Genomic DNA, 12,681 nt, shown 5'->3' with positions numbered 1-12,681 from the left:
TCTGGTCACCTGGCTGGCCTGGTTGAATTTCATGCATGCTTTCCATCCAAGATGATCTTGCTAAAACTACCTATCAAATCTTGTTAAGAAATTAATTTGTAACCTTGTGTTACAGGACCAGAAAAAAAAAGACGTATAAACGAAGAACCCAACATTCATTATTTTTACATTTTTAGAAAGGTCCTTGATTTATGGGGCTTAACTCATTATTTTTGAGGTTCATAATACCACCAATAAATCTCTGAAGGATTTAGATCTCATCTCGCACTACTGTTTATGCTGGAGTCAGATGTCTAAGCAGAGAGCTCTTGTTTTGCTACAAGTTAAATATCTGTAAGAAATCCCAAAGCAAATCTGCGCCTGTAAATTGACCGTAAGCAAAATCCTACAAAATAAACACCTACAGCAGAAGCAGACGTTACATAGGAGTAATCAGAGTACTCTATAAAATGTCAAGAGCCATGAGTGTGGCTGGTCATCTCCTTTTGAGTGAAAGCTATTGCCTCTAAACAGGGGTCACAGTTATCCCTGTACCAAACCTGCACATATATGCTGCACATACATACCAAGTGATTTGCGACCAATATAGCTTCAGTAAGAGGCAGATATTGCATAACAAGATCTCAGGATATTCATTTAAAGAGTGAAAAACTCATTCATTTTCACTTTTCTGGGAAAGGTAGAGAAGATTGGAAATAAGAGAAATTGGCTCAGGTATAACATGCACATATGGGGTAGAGCAAAGCTCTAGATGGTATCAACGAAAGGAAGCTGACAAAGAAAGAATGCTCATTAAGGAAGACATAATAGCAAGAGATAAACTATCTAAATTATAACGACAAAGATAAATTGCAGGAAAGTCAGAGTTATATGAAGGAGGGAAAAGCAACTAACTTCGATACAAACAGATTACAGAAAGGGTTAGGTGCTCTGTGCAGCTGTTCATGCATCAATTATCTGTGCCTGTGTCTGACCACTACCTTTCAGGCACCATTTCAGTGATGATGCACAAGTTTCACTGTGTGAACCAGTGTTCTGTCCACCACCAAGAGGAGAAACTGCATTGCAATGCCAGTGTCAGTGGAGAAGCTTTGTAGCAAAGATAAACATTTGTGCCGAATTTTGTTCTAAACCCCTATCTTTCTTTGAATAATGACATCAATAAAAAGAATTTTTGTAGTAGGTGAACTAAGGGTATATAATAAGGTGCAAAACCAGGTATATTGATTTCTAACTTGAATATTTTTCTCTTCTCTCTGTAATTTTGTAATTGAAAACCTCATTCAGAATATCTAACTACATTTTCACATTTGCTCTCAATGATCTTGCTAAAATTACCTATCAAATCTTGTTAAGAAATTAATTTGTAGCCTTGTGTTACAGGACCAGAAAAAACAAAGTATAAAGAAAGAACCCAACATTCATTATTTTAACATTTTCAGAAAGGTCCTCGATTTATGGGGCTTAGCTCATTATTTTTAATGATGGAATTATGCACATAAGAGTTTTGTTTTTCAGGAAGGGGTTTTTTTTAAAAACAAGATGTTCAGTAAGAAAGTATGTGAAATGACTGGAGATGGTGATCTTTAAAATTTTTTATAGCAATTGAGACATTAGTCATAAACAGAGATTTGCTCAGGGAGACAAAAAAGTGTATTCCTCTCTGGGTTTTATTTCTCAAGGGAAAATGGATTCTTCTTAATGAAACCATGAAAGAGTCCCAAGTGTAAGGGCAAGGAATAAATGCAATAAAAAAAACTGTTTTCAGAGCAAAGTCCAAATCAAGGAAATGCTACTTCTTAGGGATTTCTCTTTACCAAATTGTTAAAGGAGTCTCCCTACGATCTGGTAGCCAATGTTCAAAACAGAAAACTGAATTTCTTAGCCTCTAGAGTCTTCTAACAGCTCACAAGCCACTTCCACCACCACACCCCAGTGTCATGAGGGAAGAATTTTTAAGTTATCTTCTTATCAGCCTACCCTTTTCCCCCTCACCCCACCAAAAAATGCCCTAATGTTATCAGCCCTAGGACTGAGTCCTTCAGGATTGTGGCTCCACACCATAACAGGGTTGAAAATCTAATTCTCCGGAAAGCAGCATCTCCCAGCTACAATCCACCTCGCTGGGATTTCTTCCCAGCACTCTCATTCATCTTTTTTTGTATCTTTAGTTTCGTTGTCTGCAGCAAAGACTGTGCTGAAGTCTCACTCTATTTTACAGAAGAACTTCAAAGCTTTTATCCTAAACTGCCATGACACTGAATTTTGGCATTTTTAGAATGTCCAGCTCCTCTACAAAACACTTTTCTGAAGTTGGCTTTCCTGTATTAACACATGCTTTAAGCACGAGATGCTTCACAGCAAATAAGCTCCTGAACTGTGGTCAGGCTACAGGATTAAATCGAACTGAACCGCACAGAACAAGGCATTGAAGCCCTGTTACTCAGCACACATGACCATTAGGATAAAATGTGAAGTTCTTGTCACACTTCTAATAACCTTCTTATCAGGCGTTCAGCAGTGACTTACCAACTCTGGATCTTAAGATTGCATCAGTGACTTATGCAATGATGTAACTTCAGAAGCAATCTTTAAAATAACTTCCTTACACACAATTTATTCCTCTAGGTGCCACAGAAGGGGCATGCACTTAATGTAACTCAGTCTCAACTGCCCTCCTGGTTTGCTGGGAACTAGCACCAGTCAGCAGATGACAGACGATCCTGATACCAAACTGTATACACAAGAAATCAACTAAGCAATGCCATTCAGTTTACTGGATACTACTCAGGTTGATTCGGGCTTTAGAACAGCAAAAGCTGGTTTAACAATGAGAAGAGATATGGACAGTGATGTTTTCAGTCTTCAGATAACTGAGCTTCACCTGTTAGATTTCTGCACATCTCATTCTCTGTTAGATTCAACTGTTAAACTCACCCTTATTTTTTTTTGCTTTTCTGAGAAGTGTAGATAAAATGCTTTAATAAGTTTTGAAACATTGGTGGCTGCTTAAGGGGGTATATTATCTCCCCTAAGAAATTACATCAATCATTTTCTAAAAAGGATCTAGAAATATTGTGACAGTTGTCACCATCCACTATTGTACTGACAGGGTGAATCTAGAACAGTAGAGGCAGATGTCACACCACAGAATCTTGCAGAAGTTTGTAACTCTTGAATAACTGACAGAGCGTATGTGACAAGTCATGTTAAAACTGTCTCAGAGGCCTCACAGCTAATGGATACATTCTCATTGATTTCAGTGAGCTGTACTTTGGGGGCTTAGCTCCTGGAAAAGTAGAATGTCAGCAGTAAATACTAAACAAGTGACCTCATTGTTCCAACTGGACTTTTACTGAAAAGTAAACAGAAAAGTTTGAATGCTTTCTGCTTTATAATTGAGAAGAGTATTCAAAAATGTTCTACCTTTGAAATAAGAATTCATTAGTGTCATCCTTTAAAGTCATTACTGTCTATTTCTATCAATTCCAGCTTTCTTATAAGCATTTTCAGTCTACCAGTCTTCCAGGTTCTATTTGAACTGAATCAGAATGGACATAAACCAATCCACTGTGATACCAATAAATAGAATACAAATATTTTGGGCTTCTTTTCTGAAATTACAGTTTTTTATCATTGCAATGTTATCACAGTGTCTTCTTGAAATCTAGTCAAGAACTTCCCTTGTGCAGTCTTTGCCTCAAAAACCGTATGGTTTCATGGTGTCCCCACAGAGAAAGGCTTACAGACAACAGCTGAAGAAATCAGTGCATTTTGCAAAGTATCTGCAAAACACTAATCAGCTGGGAGCTCCTCAGTACTGGGGAGTCTTCTGACCAGCACATGTGGAGGAAAACCCTGCAGCTAGTCTACACAGACATGACTTTGGGCAAAGCTGGGAAGGAGATTTGAGCATAATGAGGACAAAACGGTAAAGGTTTAACTAAAGCAGGTAAACACATACAGATATATATGTACGTATACAGAGAGAGAGAGACTGGAGCAGATATAGATTCCCATCTTTTGAAACCAATGACAAGACCTCTGGAGAAGGGCAACGTGGACTGCTCAAAACAAGAACTACTTTGGAAATGACATAATTTGTATACTACAAGCTGATTCACCAAAATCTTAAAGTAAGAGCTACCCATTAACATTTTTTACAGTGTGCTTGTTATTATTCTGATCTCTTCCCATTTGCAACGCTATTTCCAAACATCACAGTATATAAAGAAAAAACAAAGATATCAAGTGCTCGTTCTCTAGCAGTGATAAAAACAAATCTAAAAAAAAAGCTCTGCAACATAATCAGCTTAAGATTTAACCTATTTTTCAAAACCACTGTAGAAAACACCACTGCAATATTCAAGACATGAAGCTCCATGGTCAAAAAAATAAAACCAAAACCAAACCAAAAAACCCTGAAACAAACCAGGAATCATTACTGGAACTCATTAGCCAAGTAACTTTTCCTTTAGAAACAAGTCTTTAAAATGAATGCACATGCACATTGGCTGGGCGGTATTATTTTAGAATACTTTCTTTTTTGAAAAACAGATAGATATATTTCATGATTATTACATCCACTGTGTAAAATAAGTTCAAGTCTGCTTTATTCAATAGTGTGCCTCATACGTTGTTACAGCAATATATTAACCTCAGCTTATCAATAATGCCCTGTTTGAATCGTCTGGCCAGAAGAGGAAATTGGAAAAGTAATCTCTCTGCAGAGCAGTCAAAGCACTGCATCCATTGCCAATCCAGCAAAAACTTCTAGTAATTAAGCATGGCAATACCCTATGAGTTTTAGGATATTTTTTAAAAAATCCTGCAAAAACTGGTGCAAAAGCTAAAGAGGGGGATACTAAAAATAACTGTCCTGAAGCCAAAAAAACCTTCATAACATAAGTCAATAAATAATTAAAATTAGAAACAATAATAGTAAGGAAAAATATGTAGTGTTATATTTCAAACTGATTTACAGTAGTTTGAGATTTATTTTACAAGTTCTTATTTTATACTGTATTTTAAAGTTAACTTGATGTTCTTTATGAATTTTTAACTGAGAAACTCTTTTTCCATAATTTAGCCCACAGACATTTGTATCACAGACTTCCACTAATAGATTTGCATATAAACAGTTCTCTTTTAAAATTCATCTGCTTCAATTACTTCTTTCTCACCTGAAGTCATAAAGCTCCATATGGGATGTGTGAACCTTTCTGTTGCCCGGGGCCACGTTACAGGGGGCACAGGAACATATTCTTTCTCTTGTCGAAGAGATTCAGCTGGTGAAGTGCAGAAAAGCTGTAAGAGAAAAACAAGAGTTAGCACTAATGAAGAAAACGAAGAAAAATTGTTGCCTGAAAAACAGTACATATGTGCTGCCAGGGAAAGACAGAAATAGGTAACATGAAGGGGAAAAAAGTCAAAGAGTTTTGAAAACAGTAAACTCCAAGTAAAGCCCAATTTCTCCAATGACACTGGAGTATAACTTCTAATAGTGTTTCCCATTGCAGACAAAACCACTGGGGTCAAATGAAACCAGGATCCTAAAATTGACTGGGCATTCGGTAAAGAAGCCTGTTATCCTCATCAGTGTGTGCCAGGGGTTTATGAAGAGGACATCCCATTTCCCAACACTACTGGTAGCTGCCATAAATACTGTGAAAGAAAGATGAAAATTTGCAGAATAGTGTCTGGCTGCAGACATGCAAGCACAACTGCAATGGTGTAGTGTGGGCTGCGACAGAGATGCTTCGCAACGCTTCTTCCTCTGTGAGGATGTCCTCCTCAAAATCAATCAGTTGGGGCTCACAAGCGATTCTGTGAGGTACCACAGTTCCATACAAAACAATCGGCAACTGGGCTGAAGTGCAATGAGTTTCTCTCTCAACAGCCAAGAGTTCAAGCAAAAGCTACACCAGTATTATATGCCCTCGATCTCCATGGCACCATCTCTTTTGCACATGACCATGTTACTCAGCCTTTAAGCAGAGAAAAACTGATTCTAAGTGTTCATTAACTGACTTACGACAAAAAAAGCAGTATCCAGCAGCAAAATAATTACTATTATTTACATATTTAACATATTGCATATCTATTTATGTATTGTAACAAAATACTGCATTCCCCAATTCTTCTCAGCACAGTGGGAAAGGTTTTCATATTTTAACTTTTTTTTAAACCAATTTTCACTGTGCTTGTTTCATGTCTCTTATTAGATTGGCATAAAACTATAATATTTCTAATATATTGAGAATTATTAGACTGAGTTTATCATATAATGTCATATGGTCAATGGTTTTTACAGTCCCTGAATTTTGAAATAATAATGCTATTTTGACCTGAACCACCACATACCCCATAGACAAAAAAAGAAATGCAGAGTATTTTACTGCAATTTCTACTGATCCTTTTATAGTTATTTACTTAATAGTTTAAAAACCATGATATTTTAAAACCAATTACTATTTCATTATTTTCAGAAGTCTCTATCAGTGTAAAGAACTGGTTTACAGAATGTTGTGAATATCTCCAAATACTTTTAAACATCCATCTAAATGACTGGAACTAGACTTTTCATGATAAGTCAAGACAATACAAATTCAACAAGGCTGCTTGTATGAACTACTTTATTGTGACTAATAATTCCGTTGAAAGGCTCAGTTCAGCTTCCATTCCAGTCAATGAAATAATGTATGAAGTGACTATGGAAACTTGAAATTAAACCAGAGACTAAATATAGAAGCCAATCTCCAGTGTTGTGACAGCATTCGGATCTACACCCACTGCCCTGCAAAACTGAAGCAAATTAGTTTACTTGCAGTGCTGTATTAATGGAACAGAATCTTACACAATGATGCAAAGCAATTCAGAATGCAGACAAATGCTAGAGACTAGAACAGAATACAGAGATAATTATAAGGACATTATAAAACCAGAAGTGCTTTTTCAAAGCTGTAAGAGCAGAAACAGCAGGAGCCTAAGAGGAATGCATTGAGCATTGTTAGGGAAATTCAAGACTGACACGGTTCACATTAGTGAGCAACTAATTTAGGATATGCCAGAAGAAGCCAAAACAATGAAATGTATAAGTAAGGCAGATCCAGTGCTCACTCATAATACAAAGAAGATACAGTTAAAGAAATTGCAATGTAACATTTAAATGCATTACAAACTGATTAATGGGGAATTTTAATCCAACATCAAATTAACCAGGACAATTCACTGCAGGAGAAGACTAAGAGATTAAAAATGGATGATACATTTCAGTGGTTGTACTCACAAAACACGTGTGATCTTGTGTTTGATGAAGCAGTCAGTCATTGCTTAACCCAAATGGGGATTTTTCTTATTCCTTTGAGCTGTTTATGGCCCAGTAAGACCTAGAACAGTCCTACTAGCAGTGAAAAACCCCTAAAATAGTCAGCATACTGTGCTGCAAAAAGTTACTCCCTGTCAAGCAAGCTGTAATCTGGCTGTGTTGCTCTTAGACACATCAAATCTGGAGCAGTTAGGCTTAAATTTAATCCCTTCAGGAGGAAGGGGAATGATGACAACTAAAAAACAACTAAAGGGAACATTTAAAATTGATAATTTTTTGAATGGTCAGAATACATAAACACAAAAAATTAAAGCTGCTTGCCTGACGCATGTTAACAGGATGGTAACAGTGTGCTCAGAGACAAGATAAGAAAGTACTTAGGCCACTGGACCAGCTTTGTTAAAATAGTGAGAACAGCGTATGGAAAATTGGCCCATTGGAACCTAAGTTAGGTCTTAAGCAGATGAATGCTGCCATGGGCCAGGCATTTGCCAGCTCCAGTCTGCCAGAGAAGGGCTGACTTCTGTTCACTGTGAACACATGCACAAATACTGACAAACAAGCCCAGTCTGAACTGCGCGGGTCCTGCGTGACTGCCCAAACCTCACAGGCATTTTTTGTTTGCTGTTTCAGCAAATATTTGCTATTTAACAAGATCTTCAACAGCACCAACAGACTTTAAGAGGGATCTACCTGGAATCACTTAAAGTTGGGACTAGATTGTTCAGTTTGCAAAGTTAACTAAAGCTTCATAAGTAGCTTCTTTTAATAGTTCCTTACAGTAAGAAGGTTACAGGCCCCTGTCTTAACCCTTTGTCTGTTGCCCTTTGATAACAGTCACAGGCAGTGCTTTTATTACTGCTACTGCTCCTGGGTCTCATCTTTTCTGGTTTTTAAGGCAAAGCTGACATGCTAAGAGAGGTAGCTAATACCACAGGGTGAATCAATTTTCAGGCCCTAAGTCAAGAACTCCAGAGCGCCTCAGCATGTAGGCCTCTGCCCAAGAAGGGCCCTCTGCCCATGTCAGCCTCCGTCAGATAACACATCAGGAAACTTCGATACTAACCATGAAATAAATATATTTCCCCTGGCAAAATTGGGAGATACCTATGTCAGGACAGATATAAAAATCAACATGATAGTGTTCCCAACAGATTTGAAGGTAAGAAATGTACAGTACCACTGCTTGTCGGATAGAGCTCTACACAAAAGTTTGAAGAAGCTGCTTTTTCAAATTGAACCTGGATTTTTTCCAAATGTTCCTTTGTCAAGTGGAAGTGTCTGGCTCTAACAAGGCTTGATCTTCCTAATCTGACAGGTTAAGAAAAGCTAATATCAGGATAAAGGAACCTTACTCCAGCCAACCAGACTCACACCTGAAATGCAGACTGAGAGAAAAACAGCCAGACACCTGATTGTTCTCCATGACTCCATGACATACTTGTCAGAAAAAGTCTTAGCCAGCTAATACTGGCTTAAGCATTCAAGAATAATAGTAATAAAAAAAAAAAACCAAAACAAAAGAAAAAACCCACAAAAATCTTTGCAGGCACTTTCAAGGTTATAGTTGCTTTTGTGTATACATTCTTTTCCCCAGTCAGTACTGTGAACAGAAATGTTAACAACAACAGGATTATAAGAAGTTTATCTTCAAACTGTGATTGCCATAAGCAATAGGAAACCATCTTTAGTCTACACTGATTTCCTTTAGCATAAAGGAAACAAAAAAAAAGGCAAGATCATTGGGACATAGCACTAAATATTTCTGTCTTATTAATACCTCAGAAACTCTGAAAACAAAATGGCCGTCATCCCACAGAGCTCTAAAAACATGAGAGGCCCTTCACAGAACACAGTGTCGTGAGTCAGTCACATTTCATCATCATATATTCCACAGAAAACATAAGCACTCTTTTATAATTTAAAGGAGATATTCTGTAGTTTTCTGCATTTTCCTAACCATTAGACACCTATAAACTTCCTGGGTTTGACTATATATCTTCCAGCTAGGCAATAGTGCCATTGATAGTACTGGTTACAATCCAGAACATAAGGCCTACAGCTAAATTTAATGATGTTCCACTATCAGTGCTCTACACAATTTTTCTCTTAAACACAAACTTTTGGAAACAGATTTGTCTTCTTTCTACCTTGAACTATTCACTGTCACTGCTCTTCCACAGGGACTCTGCATCCCTAATCCTTCGGTGCCAAACACTGAGGGACTTGATTTTACCAGAGCTTTTCCCCAGAATCCTGTCAGAATGCAGGATTCACTGCAGCCCAAACCCAACAAACAGCATAGCATTATTTATTCCTTTAACAGATACAGAGCACACAGAAAAATGATTAAAACCAAACCCACCTCACTTAAATTGTAAGCTTTCCTCACCACTTCCAGCTCCATTCAAGCTGCTTAGATCAGCCTTCAGGACAGTGAAACTAACTTGCTATAGGCTCCTCTGTCAAAAACTCTTCAGCTGCAGCCAGCAATTACCTCCACATCTTGTGGCCTTTTTTAACTCAGACTTCTTAAGTACTACCTCTGAATCTTTGTTTCTCGCCTGTGTCTTGCCCTAAGAAAAGACAATGCCACCCAGTAGCCTCCCCGTTGTTCTACTCCAGGATGTAGCATTTTCTATACTGGGGCCGCTGCTTCCAGCCACTGCTTGCTCTTACTTTGCTCCCAGCTCTCAGCTTCTTCTGAGGTAACACTGTCCAGTCAGAAAAAATAGTGTAAATGTATACAAATTAAATTGAATTCAAGACTAATAAAAGTAAAAATAAAACAATTTATTTGTGTTCAGTAGCACAGATTTTGCTTTGTCTTGAGCATTTGGGTTCGCTGTCTCAAAATATTTTCTTTCTTCTGGTTCCTAGTGTAAATTTTAAATTAAAGAAAAGCATCTAATGCTATGGGGTTCTCAAATGTACCACTTCTGTCAGTACTAGGACATACTTCTCACCAGTGACATTACACAACAAAAGCATTATTCTTCTCCTCTACCCAGTCAAATATACTCTTTGGGCAAGGAGTGTCTCTCTTTGAACAAATATCTGGGTATCTTAAGTACCTCGAAAACTCTCACAATATAAAATATGCAACATACCAAAGAAAGACTTGCTTCTTACTCATTTTAATTAAAGCATTTGTTCACTGCACTCAGATGTTAAGGCTTTACCTTATTACACTGGTGAGTATAAATCCTCCTGGTTTTGTACATTGCAATGGAATGCATCCAGTGATCAATATAAAGCAGGGACCAATCTTTACAGTTTCACAAATTAATTTTAATAGTGCAGCTGTTGTTAGTAATATATCTATAATTTCTTTTAATGTTCATATCAATCTGCTCTATTTTATTGATGGATTTGAACTTGATTTTCACCTTCTCTGACAGTCATATGACCATTTACATTCTTCCTTGTTCTATTTGCCATTCTTGGAATAAATGGAGCTTTATGAATTTGAGATCAAAAGACTTCGTCCCCTCGGCTATTAAAATATTTCTGAGAGTTAACGTTAATAGTAAAAAAGAGAATAAGGAGCCTGAAATTAGGGCAATACTCTCATATTTCTGAACTGCAATATGTTATCTGTAAATTGCCCCTCAATTTTGCATGTTTCTTCCTTCTGTGTGAAGCTACTGAGAGACAGAAAGGTAGGGAGCTTTTGGAGCAACATGATAAAGGGAAAATCAGCAATGAGATGTAAGCTGATACAGCAAATGTACAGTAAACAAGGGTAAAAATGGTAAGAGTTGTCAAAATAAGTACTGTAAATAAACTCTTCAGGGTTTCATATTCTCCCACAGGGTGTTTCAATACTTGCCCTTTTCCATCTACAAAGTGTAATGCTGAACCAAGGCTATTTGCTTTGTTTTGACATAAATTAAATATGTAGTTTGCCATTTTTGAAATAGTTGGCAAAGGAGACTCTAAATTACATTTGTGCTGCACTGAAGATGGAGGTCCTTTTGCACTTCCCTGCTGCTTGCTTCTTTTCTATTTGGGGAAGGTAAACAAATGAAAATAACAAATAATTTAAATAAACTACTCTGTGAGCTTTGCCCATGTTGCCCTAACTTCTTTTCTCCTGGACTATCCTACCTGCTTTATGTTTTTTTCACTAGGAATGAGGACGTTCGTCCCTATTAGTAAAATCATCCCTGCATAGATGATAGATGTAATCTAACTCCCTGCTTTCATTTGATCATTCCTCAGAACAGTGTTATTGATAGCCACCACAATCATTCTTCATATGAAAAAAAGAAACAATTTATATTTATATAAATAATATATAAGGCAAAAAAATATATAAATATAAAAATAAATTTATATTTAAGGCAAAAATTCCCTTTAGATTCTAACCTAGAAAGCGTGCCTTCCCTACTTGCTTCAGCAGCAGAGCATTTCCATTTATATGTTGCCTCTTGCTTTCTAAATCTTGGCGACGTAAATCCACAATGTAACATAATTTCTCTGTATCAATGAACATACAAGATCAGATGAGAATTATGGGGTGAACATCCAGTTGCAGAGCATGCTGCTAATAAAACTTATTAGCAGTTTTATCTTTGAGGTGAAAGAGCTTTAAGCAATTGCATGTCCTTGAATAAACATGAGTACTTCCGCCCAAGCAGATGAGTCCAGCACATTGCACTGCTTTATCTCACTCATGGATTTCATTAAATCTTTCAAAATATTTTGCTGCAGCTTGTGTACATCTGTTCCTACATATCTTCTACAGACATTTCATGGCTGAGCTCACGTATGGACTTCTCATTAGATTGGTAAGAACTGTAAATAAAGGCTGTAAGCCTGGGTCTGTAGACATACCTAGTATGCATTTAAAAAAAAAAAAAAACCTAATTTGAGAATTCTGCTATTAGAGATTTCTCCTTAGCAACTTCGTTCCAAATAAATATTGACAAGCAAAAATTAGGTAGAATTGTCAGCTCATTATAAAAACACAAATGAAATAAGGTAAATACAGAAAAATCTGCTTGAACAGAAATTTGTGATGTCCTATATTCCCTGCCACTTTTAACACTCCCAAGTGTTCTTCATCTTTCCAAGATACATTATTAGATTTCAAACTGGGATAACAGCCATCTGAAAGGGTTTCATATGCTGAAGAATAATTCTTTCAAAAATATTCAGCCGAGTTGTCTCACCAGGTATCTATTCAAAAAACAGGATGTTTAAAATATTCTTCTCTGGCAACCTGTCTCATTTTCTTTTCAAAAGACTCATGACCTCTCTTAAACAATTTCTTGAAAGATCCTTCTCAACATGTGGGATTAATCATAGCCCAAAGCTTGCTTCTGACATGTGATTAACTATTTTTACCA

Source organism: Calidris pugnax, unplaced genomic scaffold, assembly GCF_001431845.1.
Source record: "Calidris pugnax isolate Ruff unplaced genomic scaffold, ASM143184v1 scaffold39, whole genome shotgun sequence".
Classification (NCBI taxonomy): domain Eukaryota; kingdom Metazoa; phylum Chordata; class Aves; order Charadriiformes; family Scolopacidae; genus Calidris; species Calidris pugnax.
The sequence above is the reverse complement of the archived record's forward strand: the minus strand, read 5'-3'. Positions refer to the sequence as shown.